This window comes from Oryx dammah, unplaced genomic scaffold, assembly GCF_014754425.2.
Source record: "Oryx dammah isolate SB20612 unplaced genomic scaffold, SCBI_Odam_1.1 HiC_scaffold_7, whole genome shotgun sequence".
In the NCBI taxonomy this organism is placed as follows: Eukaryota; Metazoa; Chordata; class Mammalia; order Artiodactyla; family Bovidae; genus Oryx; species Oryx dammah.
This window is the reverse complement of record NW_024070191.1, coordinates 5,112,072-5,134,209: the sequence shown is the minus strand read 5'-3', so window position 1 is coordinate 5,134,209 and position 22,138 is coordinate 5,112,072.

Genomic DNA, 22,138 nt, shown 5'->3' with positions numbered 1-22,138 from the left:
ATTCTGTAGGTGACTCAGTTGTAGAGTCTGCCTGACAATGCAGGAGACACAGGAGATGTGGGTTTGATCCCTGGGTGGGGAAGATCCCCTGGAGAAGGGCAATAGCAACACACTCCAGTATTTTTGCCTGGAGAATCCCATGGACAGAGGAGCCTGGCGGGCTACAGTCCATAGGCAAAGAGTCAGACATGACTGAGTACACATGTACCATAATAGTTGCACTTAAAATCTACTCAGGGGTGATGATTCCACCATTAATGAACAAGAGCTGTTATTTCCTGTTTAGGAATAAGGATTAGCTTTGGGACCCTTAGTACCAACTCAGCAGCACATGATTAGATTTGTTGACTGTAAAGTAAGGAGGACTGCTGCTGCTAAGTTGCTTCAGTCGTGTCTGACTCTGTGTGACCCCATAGACGGCAGCCCACCAGGCTCTGCCATCCCTGGGATTCTCCAGGCAAGAACACTGGAGTGGGGTGTCATTGCCTCCTCCAGTAAGGAGGACTGTATCTGTTAATTTGCATTTCCTGCTGTACTTTCGAAAATCTGGGACTTTTAGAGCAAAATACTCACAGTAGGAGAAACTTATCCAGGGACCTCCCTTTCCAGCCAGGATAGGTTAACTGGGGTGAGGGTCAGTCTCCCAGAAAAATGGCTGTGAAACTAGACATACAGCAACTTTCAGACAATGAGCAGCAAGCTGTACAGGACTTGGTCCTGGACAGAAGAGAAAGCCAGGAGATGAACGTCATGACTGCCAAGCATCCTGCTCTGTGTGGACTTACTGTGATTGGTAGTGCGGGACATTAAATAATGAGCGGCAAAGGATTCTCAGTACAAAGATACAGACACGAGGTCCAGGCTTCTGTGCTGGCTAGAATTTGTGGGGAAGGGAATTCGTGGCTGGTCTTTGGTTGAGGACCAAAGTGCTTTCTGTGTGCAGAGTGAGGCTCTGTGATACTTAGTAAAAATCATCCTCTGCTTGTAGCTCTAGACATGAAGGGAGATGCCCAAGGCAGTGGAGTGCTTAGGGACTTCCAACACATAGACTGGAGTTCCTCTTTCATCACGGCAGAGAGAGGTACTGCCCATACGCTCTTTCATGGACAGTCCCAGAAAGGCCATGGTTAACACCTAGGTAACAGTTCAACTCTGGGACCAAGATCAAAACCCAAATGGGTCCACCATAACAAAGAATAAAATCAAACGTGATCTGAACAAAGGGCTCACCTGTGATTCAGCTGGCTGGCAGGAAAATACTGCAGGGAAGCCAGTCTCTCCACAGCACATTGTCAGTATGACCAGCATACAATTAAAAATTACTAGGCCTACAGATACACAGGAAAATGTCATCAACTTGAAAAAATGTTATCAATTCAATTAAAATCTTATCAATTAAAAAAAAGAAATGGAAATATATCCAAAGATAAAACAGATGATCAAAATAGCAGCAAGAACTTTAAAAAAAAATCATCTATTGTTAAGCATGTCTCATGTGGGAACTCAGCCATGTCTGACTCTTTGAGACCCCATGGACTGTAGCTTACCAGGCTTCTCTGTCCATGGAATTTTCCTGGCAAGAATAACTGGAGTGGGTTGTCATTTCCTACTCCAAGAGTTCTTTTGGACTAAGAGATCAAACTTGGGTCTCCTGCATTGTAAGCTGATTCTTATATTTTATTTTTTAAATTAATTTCTTTTTTATTGAAGGATAATTTCTTTACAGAATTTTGTTGTTTTCTGTCAAATCTCAACATGAATCATCGATAGGAATACATATATCCCCTCCCTTTTGAACCTTCCTCCCATCTCCCTCTCCATCCAACCCCTCTAGGTTGTTACAGAGCCCCTGTTTGAGTTTCCTCAGCCATACAGCAAATTCCCGTTGGCTATCTTTTGCATATGGTAATGTAAGTTTCCATGTTACTCTTTCCATACATCTCACCCTCTCCTCCCCTCTCCCCATGTCTGTAAGTCTATTCTCTGTGTCTGTTTCTCCATTGCTGCCTGTAAATAAATTCTTCAATACCATTTTTCTAGATTCTGTATATATGTATTAGAATATGATATTTATCTTTCTATTTCTGACTTATTTCACTTTGTATAATAGGCTCTAGGTTCATCCACCTCATTAGAACTGACTCAAATGTGATCCTTTTTATGACTGAGTAATATTCCATGGTGTATATGTACCACACTTGTTTATCCATTCATCTCTCAATGAACATCTAGGTTGCTTCCCTGTTCTAGTTATTGTAAATCGTGCTGCAGTGAACACTGGGATACATGTGTCTCTTTCAGTTTTGGTTTCCTCAGGCTATATGCCTAGGAGAGGGATTGCTGGGTCATATGGTGGTTTTATTCCTAGCTTTTTAAGGAATCTCCATACCATCTTCCACAGTGGCTATATCAATTTATATTCCCACCAACAGTGCAAGAGTGTTCCCTTTTCTCTACACCCTCTCCAGCATTTATTGTTTGTAGACTTTTTGGTGATGGCCATTCTGACCAGTGCACTTGAGGAGAACATATATTCTTCTGCATTTGAATGGAATGTCCTGAAGATATCAGTTCAGTTCAGTCACTCAGTTGTGTCTGACTCTTTGTGACCCCATGAACCACAGCACTCCAGGCCTCCCTGTCCATCACGAATTCCCAGAGTCCACCCAAACCCATGTCCATTGTGTCAGTGATGCCATCCAGCCATCTCATCCTCTGTCGTCCCCTTCTCCTCCTGCCCTCAATCTTTCCCAGCATCAGGGTCTTTTCAAATGAGTCAGCTCTTCCCATCAGGTGGCCAAAGTACTGGAGTTTCAGCTTTAGCATCATTCCTTACAAAGAACACCCAGGACTGATCTCCTTTGGAATGGACTGGTTGGATCTCCCTGCAGTCCAAGGGACTCTCAAGAGTCTTCTCCAACACCACAGTTCAAAAGCATCAATTCTTTGGCGCTCAGCTTTCTTCACAGTCCAACTCTCACATCCATACATGACCACTGGAAAAACCATAGCCTTGACTAGATGGACCTTTGTTGGCAAAGTAATGTCTCTGCTTTTGAATATGTTATCTAGGTTGGTCATAACTTTCCTTCCAAGGAGTAAACGTCTTTTAATTTCATGGCTGCAGTCACCATCTGCAGTGATTTTGGAGCCCAAAAGAATTAAGTCTGACACTGTTTCCACTGTTTCCCCATCTATTTGTCATGAAGTGATGGGACCAGATGCCATGATCTTAGTTTTCTGAATGTTGAGCTTTAGGCCAATTTTTTCCCTCTCCTCTTTCACTTTCATCAAGAGGCTTTTTAGTTCTTCACTTTCTGCCATAGGGGTGGTGTCATCTACATATCTGAAGTTATTAATATTTCTTCCGGCAATCTTGATTCCAGCTTGTGCTTCCTGCAGCCCAGCATTTCTTATGATGTACTCTGAGATCCATCTCATCTAATGTATCATTTAAGACTTGTGGTTCCTTATTAATTTTCTGTTTTGATGATCTGTCCATTGGTGTGAGTAGGGGGTTAAAATCTCTTACTGTTATTGTGTTACTGTCAATTTCTCCTTTTATGTCTGTTAGTGTTTGTCTTATGTATTGAGGTGCTCCTATGTTGAGTGACTAGATATTTACAATTGTTATGTTTTCCTCTTGGATTGATCCATTGATCATTATGTAGTATCCTTCCTTATCTCATGTAATCTTCTTTGTTTTAAGGTCTATTTTGTCTGATATGGGGACTGCTACTCCAGCTTTCTTTTGCTTCCCATTTCCATGGAATATATTTTTCCATCCTCTCACTTTCAGTCTATATATATCTTTAGGTCTGAACTGGGTTTCTTGTAGAGAGCATATACATGGGTCTTATTTTTGTATCCATTCAGCCAGTCTGTGTCTTTTGGTTGGATCATTTAATCCTGTATTTAAAGTAATTATTGACATATATGTTCCTATTAACATTTTCTTAATTGTTTGGGGTTGATTTTGTAGATCTTTGTTCTTCTCTTGTATTTCTTGACTATATAAGTCCCTTTAACTTGTTGTAAAGCTGGTTTGGTGATACTGAATTCTCTTAACTTTTGCCTGTATGAAAAGCTTTTTATTTCTCCATTAATTTTGAATGAGATTCTTCCTGGGTACAGCAATCTTGGTTGTAGATTTTTCCCTTTCAATACTTTAAATATATCCTGTTTTTCCCTTCTGGCCTGCAGAGTTTCTGCTGAAAGATCAGCTGTTAAGCATTTGGGGTTTCGCTTGTATATCACTTGTTGCTTCTCCATTGCTGCCTTTAATAGTCTTTGTGTTTAGTCTTTGTTAGTTTGATTAGTATGTGTCTTGGTGTGTTTCTCCATGGGTTTATCCTGTATGGGACTCTTTGTGCCTCATGGACTTGATTTACTATTTCCTGTTCAGTGTTGGGGAAATTTTCAACTATCATCTCTTCAAAAATTTTCTCATACCCTTTCTTTTTCTCTTCTTCTGGAAACCCTATAATTCAAATGTTCTTGCATTTGATAACTGTCTCAGAGGTCTCTGAGACTATCCTCAATTCTTTTCATTCTTTTTACTTTATTCTGCTCTTCAGAAGTTATTTTCACCATTTTATCTTCCAGCTCACTGATTTATTCTCCTTCAGATATTCTGCTGTTGAGTACGTCTAGAGTATTTTTAATTTTAATAACTGTGTTGTTTGTCTCTGTATGTTTACTCTTTAATTCTTCTAAGTCTTTACTAATTGATTCTTGCATTTTGTCTTCAGGTTTTTTAAATCATCTTTACTGTCATTATTCTGAATTCTTTTTCAGGTAGTTTGACTATTTCCTCTTCATTTATTTGGACTTCTGTTTTTCTGTTTCGTTTCTTCATTTGTGTACTACTTCTCTGCCTTTTTATTTTTTTTTTAAACTTATTATGTTTGAAGTCACCTCTTCCCAGGCTTTAAGGTTGAATTCTTTCTTTCTTTTGGTTTCTGCCCTCCTAAGGCTGGTCCAATGGTTTGTGTAAGTTTCCTATAGGGTGAGATTTGTGCTGAGTTGTTGTTTGTTGGTTTGTTTTTCCTCTGATGGGCAAGGCTGAGTGAGGGTGGTAACCCTGTCTGCTGATGATTGGGTTTGTATTTTTGTTTTGTTTGTTGTTTAGATGAGGTGTCCTACACAGAGTGCTACTGGTGGTTGGGTGATGCCTGGTCTTATATTCAAGTGGTTTACTTTGTGTGAGTTCTCACTATTTGATACTTAGTTCTCTGGTAGTCTAGGGTCTTGGGGTCAGTGCTTCCACTCCAAAGGCTTGATCTCTGGTCAGGAGTGAAGATTCCACAAGTGGTTTGTTATGGCATTAAGTGAGATTAAAACAAATATCCAAAAATGAGAAACCAAAGATGAACCCCAGACAAATGGCAGTTACAAAATCAGGCAAATAATAATGAAAATAATGAAATATACACATATACATATATACCCATGAGCAAAGTCAAAACAGTCCAACAAAAATAAAGTACAGTAGACTGACCCAGTGAACAAAGGAAATAAAAAATTATATTTATCAGTTAAGAATACAACTAACTAAAGCACAAATAGGAACACAAAACTAAAGTAAAGTGCCAAGTGGGGAATAAAGCAATGAAAACCAAACTAACAAATATATTGAGAGGAAAGAAAAGAATGAAAGAATAGATGTGCAAAGTTAAATAGTGGTAGATGAAGAAGATGTATATACATTAAAGACTAATTTCAAGGGGAAAAGAACAGCAGAAAAGGCAAATAAAAGAATAAATGTGAAAAAAAGTAATAGGTTTAAAAAAGTTAAAATTATAAAAAAGAAAAAAACAGAAGAAAGAAAACAGGGAAAAAAGGGAAAACTCCACAGAACTGCAAGAGCCCAACATAGAGGCAGATGTTTATAACAAAAATAAAAAATGTGACTGAGTATACACATATACATATATACCTATAAGCGAAATCAAAACAGTCCAACAAAAATAAAGTACAATAGACTGACCCAGTGAGCAAAGGGAACCAAAACTTCTATCTGCCAGTTAAGAACAAAACTAAGTAAAGTACAAACTGCAAAACAAAACTAAAGCAAGGTGCCAACTGAGGAATAAAGCAATGAAAATAAAACTAACAAATATGAAAAGAAAGACGATATGCAAAATTAAACAGAGGTAGATACAGAAGATTTATATATGTTAAAGGTTAACTGCAAGGGGAAAAGAACAGTAGGAAAAGCAAACAAGGAAATAAATGTAGAAAAAATAATAATTAAAAATTAAAAAAGGAGAAAAGAAAAAAAAAAAACTCCACAGAATTGCAAAAGCCCAGTATAGAGACAGAAGTTTATAACAACAATAAAAAATGTGACTGAGAGAAGAAGAAAAAGCTCAAAAGCTTAAATAAATTTCATAGTGCCAATAAAATAGACAACAGAGGGGGAAAAAAATCTACAGAACAAGTCAAATATAAGAATAATTAATAAATGTTTTTTCTTGAGTCACTGCTGTCAGAGTCCTTTCCCTCGCTGGGAGTCACAGTCCACCTCACCTCCCTCGGATGCCCTCCAACACTGTGCCGGTCTCTGGACCTGCTGTGGGGGCAGCTCAGATTCTAATCTGATCCTGCTTCTGTATGTTCTTGCCTCCAATGTCCACAGCTATCAGAACTGATGTGTTTTCTTTTGTGGGAGCTCTCAGTGCCCTTTTGTATATTCCATAGACACAGAGTCTGCCTAGTTGATCATGTGGATTTAATCTGCAGCTTTCACAGCTGGTGGGAAGGTTTTGGTTCTTCTTCCTTAGCCACACTGCCCCTGGGTTTCAATTATGGTTTTATTTCCACCTCTACATGTGGGTTGTCCACTGGGGTTTGCTCCTGAGGCTGCCCTGAGGACTTGAGTTGGCCCCTGTGAGTTGTGGAGGCGGTGCAGCTGCTTGGGTCACAGGGGTTCTGGCAGCACCAGGTACTCAGGAGGGTTGGCAGCTAGGGCAGCAGGAAATACAGTGCTCTAGAAGGGTATGGCAACCAGTATTGGCCAATTCACTCCAGTGTTCCTGCCTGGAGAACTGTCCTCCCTGACAGAGGAGCCTGGCAGGCCACAGTCTACAGGGTCGCAAAGAGCTGGACATGACCGAAGTGACCCTGAGCACATAGACGCAAGAATTTTTGCCAGTGGCAGCTCTGCCCCAGTGAGAGTTGAGTATGAAGGTGGTGCCGCTGCTTGGCTTGCGGGGACCCTGGAGGTACCAAGTGGGCAGGGACACAGACTTCCTCCATCGCAGGAGTTATGGCCCTCTCAGTCTTTTTCCGTGGAGAAGGAAATGACAACCCACTCCAGTATTCTTGCCTGGAGAATCCCAGGGACAGAGGAGCCTGATGGGCTACCGTCTATGGGGTCGCACAGAGTTGGACATGACTGACGCGACTTAGCAGCAGCAGCAGCAACAGCAGTCTTTTTTCGAGCCTCTTGTAGCTGGCAATCAGAGGGCCTCTTTGGCCAGTCTTTCTTTGTAGCTCCACCTGTTCAGGCACTTAGAGAGCTCCCTTTCCTGGGGTCTTTCTCTGTTGTTCAGCTTGTCAGGCACTTAAAGTAGCACCTTGGGTGGGGTTCCTGCTCTGTAGTTCAGTGCATCAGGCGTTTGGTGGGCCAGTCTTTCTATTGTTTAGCAGCCGATTTTGGCATGCTGGGGAGAGAGGCTATGGTGCTGGCTTCACCCACTATGCGTGACTCAGCAGTATTGCCTTGCTTCCATGGCTGCGGGTTCTCCTCCACAGACATTTCCCACCACAGTCTCCTCCTTCACCTCCCCTCAAACCATCTCTCCATGGTCAACAGCAGCCCTCGCCCTGGGATTTCTCCACAATTCCTAAGCTCCAGCTCCCAGCTTCTGCACCTTCCAGGGGACCTGCATCCCTGTCCAGAGTATGTATGGCTGCAGCAAGGACTGTCTGATTCTCATCCCACTGAGGCTTCCCCAGATCAGCTGTTTCACTCTTAGCCTTAAATATTTCTCATCTGACTCAGACAACTGCCCAGATGTGGGGATTGGACCCCTGCTTCAGTTCCCCCACCCGCCAAGAGCAGGTCCAGTCCTTCTAACACTCCTGCTTTTCCCCCTAGTTCCTTCATCCTTCCAAGTTTTTCATGGTTCTGTATATTCTTTTTCACTGGTCAGGTAGTCCTCTCCACTCTCAACTGTGTTCTGCATGCACTTCTGTGTCTGAAGGTGTATTCCTGATATATCTGTGGAGAGAGATGTATTCCACATCCACCTACTCTTCCACCGTCCCTCCACTGTCTTGTTCTCACTACTTGCAAGTGGATTCTTTACAGCTAAGCCACTGGGGAAGCCCAGTCTGTCTTATAAGTATGCTTAAAGACTTAAAGAAAGAAAGTGAAGTTGCTCAGTCGTGTCTGACTCTTTGCGACCCCATGGACTGTAGCCTACAACACTCTTCTGTCCATGGGGTTTTCCAGGCAAGAGTACTGGAGTGGGTTGCCATATCCTTCTCCAGAGGATCTTCCCGACCCAGGGATTGAACCCGGGTCTCCCACATTGTAGGCAGACCCTTTAATTTAGAAACTATTAGAATAATATAATTAGAAAATAGACTGGGGGCCATAGAAGATAAATGAAAGTATCAAAAAAATATTAAAATTCAGTAGTTTTACATACAATATTTGAAATAGAAATTTTGACAGGTGAACCTGACATCATATTGGATACTGCTGAACAAGTTATTATTGAACATGTAGCCAGATAAAAATAATTCATACAATAAGAAAAACAGAAGAAAAATAATGGGGGCTGATCCAGGGCTACAGTAACCAATGATTTAGCATCTGTGTAATTGTAGGTCCGTAGGAAAGGAAAGAAAACTCAGTGGATGTGAGTTTGAGCAAGCTCTGGGAGATGGTAAAATACAGGGAAACCCGGCATGCTGTACTCCATGGTGTTGTAAAGTTGGACACTGAGCAACAGAATAATAACAACATGGAAAGGAACAGAAACATGTGAGTCAGAAAAAATATTTTGAATTATAATAGGCCTATTATACTAAATTTAATTTCAAAAGTCAGTTTTCAAAGCCAAGAAGCTCAACGGCAATATATACAAAATGTAAATATGTCCAAACCAATAGAAATGTGAAATACAAAACTAAGAAACCTCGGCATATTATAGTCAATTTGTTGCATGTAAAAGTTAAAGAGATAATCTTAAAAGCTGCAGAAGACAATTGACACATTTTATGCAGAAGAAAAATGATATAAATGATGGATGACTTTTCATCAAGAACAGGGATGCCAAAAGATATCTAAAGTGCTGAGAGGGAAAAGAAAAATAAAACTCTTCAAATTCCCTTTCTTCAAAAGTGAGAAGAAATATATACCTATTCAGTTAAAAAGTTTAAAAAAAAAAAAAAAACCTTGAGAGAATTTACTGCAAGCAATATACAGACTGCAATAAATGCTAAAGAAAATTCCCAAGGACTAAAGGAAACTATACCATATGGAAATTACGGCCCAAATAAATGGAGGACACTGAAAATGATGAGTGGATGGATATAAAAGATAACTTTTTTGCTTTGAAAGACAATTGGTATATAACACAGATATAGCATTTTATTGGAAGTACATAGTTAGAGGTAAAGTATACAAAAATAATGACATAAACTATTGGGAAAGTAGAATTTAATATTATAAGTCCTATAACATTTTATGTAAATAATACCATGCCTAACTTAAAATAGACTCTATAAGATAGAAGAGAACTAGGTATTAATACCTAAGCAGTTTTTTTGTTTGCTTGTAAAGATGGGTAGTTCAAAAACCTATAAAGAAATTAGAATTACTATTTAGTTAGCTCACTTAATCTAAAAGAATGTGGGGAAGGAGGAACAAAGGAGAAAAGACAGAAAACAAAGCTGGAAAACAAATAGCAAGATTGTAGAAATAACCCCAAATCTACCAATGACTGCTTTGAATGCAAATTTTCATTAAAAGGTAGAAAATTTCAGAAAAGGTACAAAAATCAAGCCCCAAATACATTCTGTACACATAGATGCTCTAAACAGAAACAACTGTGAAGTGAAATCACTTGAAAATACTTTATGCAAATGTTACTGCTATGCCTCCATTAATAAACTAGTTAGGTTTAAAAACAAGTATTACCAACATAAAGAGGAAATTAAGTGACAAATTTTAAGTAAGAAATAAGAGAAATCCACACTGGAAGTTATAATATTGTCTCTTAATATTTGACCTAAAGAATTATAAATACACAGAAAGTCTGTATACAGTGTTAACCAGTGTGCATGAAGTATGTGTGTGTACAGCACTGAGGACTTACACACCTGTTTTAAAGACACATGGACTAGAAGCCATGATAAGACCTCATGTAGATACATAAGATACATCCAAAAAATATCAAATACTGAAATACTGTTTCTTTTTGCCTATTAAACTAGTTTTTCAAGAAACAAACAAAAGCCCTAACTTGAAGTGTTGTGGATTCCCATGGCAAGTCCAATTTCAAGCTTGCTAAAATCCTGGAGTAGAAAATTGCAACCCACTCCAGTATTTTTGCCTGGAAAATTCCATGCACAGAAGAGCCTGGTGGGCTACAGTCCATGGGGTCACAAAGAGTGGGACATGACTAGCGACTGAGTACATATGCACAAAATTCTGAATATGTAATAATCGTCTCAAATCAGAACAAACCAGCTCCTGCACGTGCCACTAATAGCACGTATACTAAAGCTATATAGTATATACTATATGCTGTTATATATATTATATAACAAAACTAAATCATAAATCAACAAAACACAGCAAAACTAAATTAAAAAAACAATAAAAAATAAGATGTAAAAAGGATACAAATAACTGGAAACTTAAAAGATACATTTATAAATCAGCTCTAGATCAAAATGACAGGACAAGAGATTCATAAGTATTTTGAGCTAAAGCATAATGAAAATTATAACGAATAGGGACAATAAATGTTGAGAAAAATGTATAGTTTGAAAAGTCCATATTAAAAAACCAAATCATTTAAAATTATTTCTATTTTAAGAAGTTAGAAGAAAGAGTAAGCAAAGCGATTAATATATTGTAATTAAAGTAATTAGAAGGAAATAAATAGGAAAGATAGAAGAACTGAAAGAAACAGAAAATGGGAAAATCATAGAAAAAAATTTTTAAAGCTTATTTAAGGAGGCCAGAAATGCTGTCGTTCTAAACTTCTACAAGAACATTGCAAGGGAAGAAATTATAAATAAAGATCTTTCATGAAGTTAGACACAAAAAAATGCATTATAAAATATTAGCAAGTCTAATCAAGCCATATATACCCAGTAGAGAGCATTGCAAGGAGACAACATTGGTTTAACATTTGAAAATTAGTCAATTCAACGTAAAGTAGTTAATTAACAACATACAGTAGAAAAATCATATATGTAAATAAATGCAGAAAAATTACTTGACAAAATTGAAATTACTCATGATGATATTCTTCACAAGCTAAGAACAGAAGAAAACTTCTTCAGCCTGATAAATAGCATCTACAAAATAACTCTTACTATAGTAATCATTAAGGCAAATTACTGAACACGTCCAAGCCATATGATTATCTCAATAGATGCAGAGAAGGCCTTTGACAAAATTCAACATCCATTTATGATAAAAACTCTCCAGAAAGCAGGAATAGAAGGAACATACCTCAACATAATAAAAGCTATATATGACAAACCCACAGCAAACATTATCCTCAGTGGTGAAAAATTGAAAGCATTTCCCCTAAAGTCAGGAACAAGACAAGGGTGCCCACTTTCACTGCTACTATTCAACGTAGTTCTGGAAGTTTTGGCCACAGCAATCAGAGCAGAAAAAGAAATAAAAGGAATCCAAATTGGAAAAGAAGAAGTAAAACTCTCACTGCAGATGACATGATCCTCTACATAGAAAACCCTAAAGACTCCACCAGAAAAGGACTAGAGCTAATCAATGAATATAGTAAAGTTGCAGGATATAAAATCAACACACAGAAATCCCTTGCATTCCTATACACTAATAATGAGAAAGTAGAAAAAGAAATTAAGGAAACAATTCCATTCACCATTGCAACAAAAAGAATAAAATACTTAGGAATATATCTACCTAAAGAAACTAAAGACCTATATATAGAAAACTATAAAACACTGATGAAAGCAATCAAAGAGGACACTAATAGATGGAGAAATATACCATGTTCATGGATCAGAAGAATCAATATAGTGAAAATGAGTATACTACCCAAGGCAATCTACAGATTCAATGCAATCCCTATCAAGCTACCACCACTAGAACAAATAATTTCAAGATTTGTATGGAAATACAAAAAACCTCAAATAGCCAAAGCAATCTTGAGAAAGAAGAATGGAACTGGAGGAATCAACTTGCCTGACTTCAAGCTCTACTACAAAGCCACAGTCATCAAGACAATATGGTATTGGCACAAAGACAGAAATATAGATCAATGGAACAAAACAGAAAGCCCAGAGATAAATCCACACACCTATGGACACCTTATCTTTGACAAAGGAGGCAAGAATATACAATGGAGTAAAGACAATCTCTTTAACAAGTGGTGCTGGGAAAACTGGTCAACCACTTGTAAAAGAATGAAACTAGATCACTTTCTAACACCACACACAAAAATAAACTCAAAATGGATTAAAGATCTAAATGTAAGACCAGAAATTATAAAACTCCTAGAGGAGAACATAGGCAAAACATTCTCTGACATAATTCACAGCAGGATCCTCTATGAACCACCTCCCATAATACTGGAAATAAAAGCAAGAATAAACAAATGGGATCTAATTAAAATTAAAAGCTTCTGCACAACAAAGGAAAATATATGCAAGGTGAAAAGACAGCCTTCGGAATGGGAGAAAACAATAGCAAATGAAGCAACTGACAAACAACTAATCTCTAAAATATATAAGCAACTTATGCAGCTCCATTCCAGAAAAATAAACGACCCAATCAAAAAATGGGCCAAAGAACTAAATAGACATTTCTCCAAAGAAGACATACAGATGGCTAACAAACACATGAAAAGATGCTCAACGTCACTCATTATTATTGAAATGCAAATCAAGACCACAATGAGGTACCACTTCACACCAGTCAGAATGGCTGCAATCCAAAAGTCTGCAAGCAATAAATGCTGGAGAGGGTGTGGAGAAAATGGAACCCTCTTACACTGTTGGTGGGAATGCAAACTAGTACAGCCACTATGGAGAACAGTGTGGAGATTCCTTAAAAAATTGCAAATAAAACTGCCTTATGACCCAGCAGTCCCACGTCCCCATTAAAATGAGGCATAAGTCAAGTATATCCCCTTCTCATCTCTCCTATTCAACAATATACTTGAAGTTATGGACAGTGCAGTAAGGAATGGAAAAGAAATACAATATAAAAAATTTAGGAAAGGAGACAATAAAATAAAAATTAAAAATAAAAAAGACAATAAAATTGTCTTTGCAAATGACATATAATTCACATAGAAGATGGTAAGGTACTTACAAATACATTTCTATAGCTGATAAACAACCATACAAGAATATGTATATTTATTTATGCTGACTACAAATTAAAAATAATGTGGATGTTGATTTATAGCAAGCATGTTCAGTTCAGTTCAGTCGCTCAGTCGTGTCTGACTCTTTGCGACCCCATGAATCGCAGCATGCCAGGCCTCCCTGTCCATCACCAACTCCCGGAGTTCACTCAGATTCATGTCCTTCGAGTCAGTGATGCCATCCAGCCATCTCACCCTCTGTCGTCCCCTTCTCCTCCTGCCCCCAATCCCTCCAAGCATCAAAGTCTTTTCCAATGAGTCAACTCTTCGTACGAGGTGGCCTGAACATGCATAAAACCTAGAAATAAAATTAACAAAAATGCAAAACCTCAATATTGAAAATTACAAAACTGTGAAACATTGATGAAGCAAATAAAGACCTCAATAAATGGGGAGATACACCATGGCCATAAATTGGGAAAATCCAGCTTTTTAAAAATCACTCTCCCAAATTGATACATAGATATAGTAAAATTCCTATCAAAATTCCAGAGAAATTAAGAAACCTTTCAAAAAATTACATGGATCACCTAATACTTTAACTTTTTCACTTCACTTTCAGTGAACAGAGTAAAGGCAGAAAATTCTTTGAGTTTCCTGTCTGAAACCAACTTGTGTGAATTTAAGCAAAGTGTTTAATTTCTCTGAGTTTCACTGTTCCTTTTTTTAATTTGAATAGTATAAAATGGGTGTATTGACACTTAAATTAGATAATGCATATAAAGTACCACTATTATATCTAAAGGGATCCAATAAATTATAATGCTAGGTTTATATATATGTGTGTATATATATATATGTATGTGCATATATATATATATATTGTCTAAAAGTCTTTAGCTGAGCTTAAATCCTTACTGGTGAGTAAAAAATTATAAGAAAAAGGATCTTGGTGTAAATGCCAACTTACTGCTTTGGGGCATCACTTTGCTGCTCTATAAAACATGGGGGTTGTATGGTCTCCAGGGTACCTCTCCAGCTTTCATATCTTAAGAGTTTAAATGCACTTAAAACTGCCTTCTGAAGACTTGGCAAGTGAGTTATAGATTATTTCTCCAGGGTCCTATGGCAAGACTTTCAGAGTCAGCATTTGAACTTGGTGGCCCTCTTTCAAGTCGAAGTTAAGACTTCATCCTTTCTCCAACTTTTATAGCATCACAGGAAATGGCTGCAGAATTGCTTAATCAATCTCCTAATGAACCAAACACAAATGCTCAATATATTAATGTTCAGTTTCCTCCTGTGGCCCCCAAACTTTCTCTTATAAATGCACAAAGTCTCGCTCACTGTTTTGGTCTGAATTAGTCTGTTTTGTCATGGTCCTAAAAGTATTATAAACACATCATTTCTGTCTTCCTCACATTTTTTATAGTTGAGTTGAAAGTGTTAATTTCAAAGTTGACATGTATGCCTTTAAAAAAACAGAGCTGATTGAGTGATTTGCCCCTTGAGTTCTTAAGTTCCTGTGCTTGATGCCAAGAACATTCACAGCTCTGAAACTGTGGGAAGGGTTTGCTGCAGTCTTACACATTTAATAGGCTCTATGTCCACAGGGCTGAACCATTCCCTCATTAGATGTAAACAGCTTTAAACTGTGTTCTAAATATCTCACAGTTCCCCATGAGACAGTTTGGTTGCTTTATGTGTGTGTGAAAATAATTAGTATCTTAAGTATCACAACTTCAAACTCCTGTTAGAGATGACATAATCACATCTCCCCTATTCCTGCAGTGTAATCAGAGGTGTTGTTTAGTAAGATACTTTTGTCTGGTTGCTAGGGGATGATCCTAACAGGTTCGTCTGGATATGATGGTTCATAATGCAGATATTTACATATATTTTGCCATTCCATCACACATGCAATGTCTTTTTATTTGTTAAAACTTGAACATAATTCTGACTCAGTTTTTCAGTTCTCTGACTCAGAGTGACTTCAAAGAAGCTTTATCAAACAGCTCAAACCACCTGAATCTGAGCCTGAGAATGGTTGTTATGGTGTGTGTGTGTGACTGTGGTGGGGAAAATTCATTGATTCCATTTTGTTACTGTTTCGAGGAATATTCGGTGTGTCTCTTCTTTAGTGAGTTTTGTTTGTCCTTTTTATCTAACATTTCACACTTCTTGAAATAAAGTGGCTTATAATATCTTACTATCTTTTGAATTGCTGCAGAATTCCTAGAGATGTCCTTTTTTTTTTTTTTTTTTTTTTTTGCAATTTCTGGTTTTGCCTTTCCTATTTTTTGTGTGTGTCTCATCAGAGTTTTGTCAGTTTTTTTAAAAAAATTTTCTCCATTGCTTTTGTTGTTTCCAGTTATTCTAACACAGAGTCTTGTTCACTTGTGCTTGGATATCTTTGATTATGTATTGATTTGGAAAATAATTTTCAGAGATAATTTGAGGCTGAAGATGCAGATTTTAATTTTATTCTGCCCTCTGGTGTTGGGCAGGGGTGTGGGATGCTGAGAGTCTAGGCAATCTGCAATTGCTAAATGGTAAAGTCTCTGGACCAGTCAGTGGACACAATTTGGTGGTGTACGTTCACTCAAGCACACGTTTACTTCTGGTTCTCTTTCACTGTATCAATTAGGAGTAAGGAGAACAAATGCTACTCTGATGATTTAAGAGACATCTGTCCTCATAAAGCATCTTCGTCAGAAGGGCTGGGGCAACCATAGGGAAAGCAGGACCTGGATTGCATGTGGGAATCAGGAAGTGTCAGGACTCCCTGGACACTGTTATGAGTGACCTAAGTTGCCTGCAGCAAAGATGTAGGTACTTGCTGGGAAAAGCCTCGCAGCTCTTGGGACTCTGGTACAGGCATTCTTTCTGCTGATTTGACAGAATCTAAAATGGACCCCTGCTGGATGAGAGATTCTTGGAAAGGATCCTGACTCTAGGTTTCTTGACTCTAAAATAAAGAGAAGAATGCAGAAAGGAATGAGGATGAATACTGCACACCAAAAGAAAGTCAGAACTCAACATCCAGCACGCTTACAATGGAGGGTGATCCCCCCCAGGCACCCATTTAATTGGTGCCATATCATGATTCTTTCTAACTAGTTGCTTTCAATTTCTCTTACCCTGTTAAGTCCTCAGATTCTTTCTAGTTTCACTAATGTTTCTTCAGGAAAGGCAATTGCCTTCAATGCAAAAGAGAGGTGGGATTTACTCTCAGTTATACCTCAGTTTTTCTGAGATTTGATTTCATAAATTTACCTATTTCTATAGCTCTTTGATGCTTTTACCTTTTTAAAACTTTTTCTCAATGGAAATGCTAATATGAGTCACACATGCATTTCTTTACAAGTGGTGAAAGCCCTGCATTCTCTTTTTAAAGAGAGAAATACTATTCATTAATAGAAGGAGGAAGTCTAACCATGTTTAATCATCCTCTCAAATAGGTTAAAATGAAGAGAACATGAAAGTGATGGTGCTAAATACATTTTTGAGTTGAGAAGTCTCAATTGAAAATTGAGTCCAGTATAGGAAAACTGAAGAGTTTTGTTTTAATGAGCTCAGAATCTGTTGTTGTTGGTTTTTTTTTTTTTTTTTTTGAGATGGAAGTGATCCAGATGCCTTCCTTCAGCTTATTTTCTTCTTTAAAAGATGTTTCCCCAAAACTTCAAAATAAAAGCAAATGATGAGGAAAGAGATGGAAATAATAAAAGATGGTTGAGATTGGACTTTGCCAGAAAAAAATAATCTAACTACATAATAGAACAAAATTACTTTAAAAAGTAAAAATAAGACGATTAAAGCTGAAGCTCCAGTACTTTGGCCACCTCATGGGAAGAGTTGACTCATTGGAAAAGACTCTGATGCTGGGAGGGATTGGGGGCAGGAGGAGAAGGGGACGACCGAGGATGAGATGGCTGGATGGCATCACTGACTCAATGGCCATGAGTCTGAGTGAACTCCAGGAGTTGATGATAGACAGAGAGGCCTGGCGTGCTGCGATTCATGGGGTCACAAAGAGTCGGACACGACTGAGCAACTGAACTGAACTGAACCCTTGGGCAGTCTGAAGAATCAAGCTGTCATTACACAAACCTCTTTGAAGAATGGCACACAAATATATGATGATTTGTGCCTAGAGCAGTTCCCAAAAACATTTTAGAGCTTCTAGAAGAGTCATGAGAAAAGAATCATTGAACATTGAACCACATACTTTCAATGCCAAATAGTTCCCAAAGCTGCATCATTTACAGCCAAAAGGAAACTTTAAATCTTCACAGAATCTGGTTCATTACCAGGAAAAAAATCCCCATGCCTAAAATAGTTTTTATTTTAAAAAATTCAGCCTACACAGAAAATGTCGATGATGAGTGTAAGACTCTGCAATATTGCATGCTATAGATATCTGGTTCAGGAATGCTACAGCACATTGAAAACAGCTTTTCCTTTTTTAGTCTAGCTGTGTGTTTTTTTGTATAGTGAAGTGCTAAAATTCACTGCCATGGAATCTTATATCTCTTTTCAAGACATACATGACTCTGCTAAGAAATATCCAATGTATAATTTTAAAAAGTAAGAGAGATGAAAGAGTCAGCTCTGGAGAACAGAGTTTCCTTCAAAATTAAAGATATGAAATTAGTGGAAACGTGTTCAGTGTGTCTTTCAACAGATATCTGTGAACTGCCTACTAGGTTGATGCCATTGTCTACACTGTGCTAAAGAAATGGAACTTGAGACCCAGAAGGGAAATAGCACAGACTCTACAGCTACTTGCTTCTGTGGTTACATATTTGGGGAAATTGCAAAGTGTAATGGGATGTATACATGCAGAACCCAACCCAAACTTGAGGCATAAAGAAGTTTTATGTGAAGAAATGATGCAAGTTCTGAAATCTGAATGATGAGGGGTCCATTCTGGTCAAAGAGTGCAGGGGTGGGAGAAGTGAGCTGAAAGCATGGCACTTGCACTGGAACACTCAGATTACATTCATTTGGCTAAAATAATGCTTTATTTTCTCTTAAAAAATGTTTACAACTAGAGTGCTGGTGATGGTTTAGCCCCTAAGTCATGTCCAACTCTTGCGACCCACCAGGCTTCTCTGTCCATGAGATTTTGCAAACAAGATTGCGGGAATGGGTTGCCATTTCCTTCTCCAATTTTACAACTTTATTGAGGCATAACTGACAGATGAAAAATCGCACATTTAATATATACATTCTGATGCATTTGAACATATGCATGTATCAGGGATAGCATCACTACTATCAAGGTACCAAGCATGTCCATCATCCCTTAAAGTTTCCTGTGTCCCTTTGCTCTGTGTGCGTGTATATGTGCATGTGAAGAACATACAATATGAAATTACTCTCTTTGTAAATTTTTAAATGCATGCTATGGTCTGAAAGTTTGTTGTTGTTGTTATTGTTCAGCTGCCAAGTTGTGTCCGACTCTGCGACTCCATGAACTGCAGCACATCAGGCTTTCCTGTCCTTCTTTAACTCCCAGAGTTTGCTCAAACTCATGTCCATTGAGTCAGTAATGTCATCCAACCATCTCATCCCTTGTGGCCACCTTCTCTTCTTGCCCTCAATCTTGCAAATATTTTCTCCTGTTCTGTACATTGCCTTTTCACTTCATTATTGGTTTCCCTTGCTGTGCAGAAACTTACTAGTTTGATGTCATCTTTCTTGATAGTTTTGCTTTTTGTTGCCTGGACTTTTGATGTCATATCCAAAACAAATCATTGCCCAGACTGATGTCAAGAAGCTTTTTTCTATGTTTGCTCCTAGGAGTTTTATAGTTTCAAGTCTTATAGTTTCAATTAAATCTGATAAAGAAATCTTGAGAAAGTTTGAGGAGGTGAATTGGGACCAGACTATGAAAAAAAACTTATAAATATGTGGTTCCTTTTATGCTATGTCCTGAGAGCTTTTGAAAACCATAAAGGATTTTCAAGGAAGGGAGAACATATTCAGATCCACCTGAGAAATAGCCGTCGTATATGGCGGATTATTAGATAGACACAGAGCCAGAACTAGGAACCCTATCTAGGAGGCACTTCACCAGTGTAGCAAAAAGTTACTGTGTTTTAACCAGAGTGAAGACAATTGGAATGAAAAAAAAAAAAAGATGGAATCTAGTAACCTTTAGGGTTGATGGTCACTGGGTCTGCTGGACTCCAGAATAACTATTTCTGAGCTGATTACTATGTGGAGATTGTGGATGTGAGGCAAAAGACAAGGAGCAAAGCTTTGGGGGAGAAAGTGGGAACTTAGATTTTTAGATTATGACTTTGAGTTTTCTATGAAGAGGCAAGGTAAGAATAAAGACCACAGCTATACACATGAGTGTGAATTGCAGGCAGGAAGTCAGCAATGAAACCACAAATTTGGAAGCAAGGGGACTGTGAATCATAGAACTGACTACAGAAATAGATGTGGGTACCCAGAAAGCATAGAAAGAGGCTTTAGGACAGAACCCCTAGCAACACTCTTCTGTGAGAAATGGTCCTGGAGGAGTAACCGGAAAGGAGGCCCAGTGAGAGGATGCTTTTCCTGTCTTACAGCAGATGGATGAAAAATTTGCATCTAAAACTGGGGTCTCTCCAGTATTGCTTACACTTTCTCATGCTAGCCCCAGTGAACCTGCTCTTGAACAAGAAATTTAAATAAATAGGAAGACCACGCATATCTGATAAAAGAGCCCACAACAGATCAACCAAACTGTTGTTTGAAACCAGTGACTGAGAAAATGACTCTTGGTACTCAATGAACATGAACTTGAGCAAACTTCCAGAGACAGTGGAGGACAGAGGAGTCTGGCATGCTGCAGTCCATAGGGTCGCAAAGAGTCTGACAGGACTTAGTGACTGAATAACAATAACAAAATTCTCCTTGAGTTGAGTCTTCTTACTTGTCAACAAAGCACTCATATATCTACCTGAACTGGTCACCATGAAGTTTAAACAAGATAATCACGTGAAAGTACCCGGAACGTGGTTACAATACAGATGCAACCTGTGTTAAAACTGTATCTACAGGAAAAGGAAAGACATTTGGAATTGATCTTTCTATAACCATTCCCCCTCTGGCTCAACAGGTAACGAATTTGCCTGCAATGCAGGAGACCCAGGTTCGATCCCTGGGTCGGAAAGATCCCCTGGAGAAGGGAATGGCTACCAACTCCAGAATTCTTGCCTGGAGAATTCCATGGACAGAGGAGCCTGGTGGGCTACAGTCCATGAGGTCACAAGGAGTTGGACACGACTGAGCAACTAATACTTTCACTTTTCTGTCACCGCACAATAGTATTCAAATGCATTGACAGATGTTGTTGAAATACAGAAAGATTTTCTGTTGGAGTGGGAAGTTACATCTCCAGAGAACAAAGAAATAAACAGCGAGGAGGAAACACCATGGCCAAGGTCAGAGAAGGGGAGTGTGGATGAAGTCAACCCAAACTCTTCAGAATTCCAGGGCTGCTCTGCCTATCTGGCCACCATCACCAAAAGCAACAGGAGCCGTGGGATGGCAAAGGCAGCCTTCTCAAGGGCAGAGGAGACCAACTGCCACTGGACGCTGAACTGAAGGCCTCGCGGGGATCCCATGGGCAGAGGGTCCTCCGAGCAGCTGTGCCCTAGCCCAGCAGGTTCATCAGTTTCCTCACCCTGGTTTGTGTTACAGAATCATTGCAAACATTGTTATTATTACCATTATTTTCCACTTAATTTGAGATGAATAGATATGCCTGGAAGTGATTCTTTTAGTGGTTTTATGAATTCCCTGTTCCTTTCATAGGACAGGCACAGCATCTTTGGGTGAGGTCACCAAGGTGCAGTCTGTGATTCCAGAAAAATGAAGACTAGCTATCTCATCACCAGCTGACTGGCAGTGAACAAGTCTAAGTTGTAGTTTCAAGAAAATAGAATTTACAATTTATGATCTGAACTTGTTATTGGTTCTTACCATAAACTGAAGACAGATTCTTAAAATGAACACATGAAATTTAGAAAATTGTTAAAGAAAGAAAAAAGCCAGCCATTGAGTCCACATTTCTCTTCCTTGATGTGGTAAACAGAACTTTTGAGCAGAGAACCATGTATCTCTGGGTTTTAAGAATTTTAACACAAGCAGATGGTGAACTTGGGACTGGTGGAATAACTGTCCAGGGAGATCTGATGAATCATCGTGTCTCGATGGAAGATGTTCTCTAGGAAAGCTCCTCAGAACTCTGTCCTTTTCCTTATAGTACTTAATTAAAAATACGATGTAGGTTATTCAGCAAATAATTTTAGAGCTGATTTTAATACACTCTTCAGTTTGCTGAGTACTGGCTATTTGAAAGTGAATAAGGAATAGTTCTGAACCTCAGATATCTCATAGTTTATTGGTTTTATTAAAAGTGGACTGCGCAAATGCAGAGATGTTAAATATTTGGAAAAACACGTGTTGAATATATTACTAGCAGTAATCAAAGAAATGCAAATGAGAGCAAGATTTTTTTGGTCTAACAACTTTTCCTAGCCTGCATCTTTTATCTTAATAGCATTATAGCAAAAACCAATATTATATAA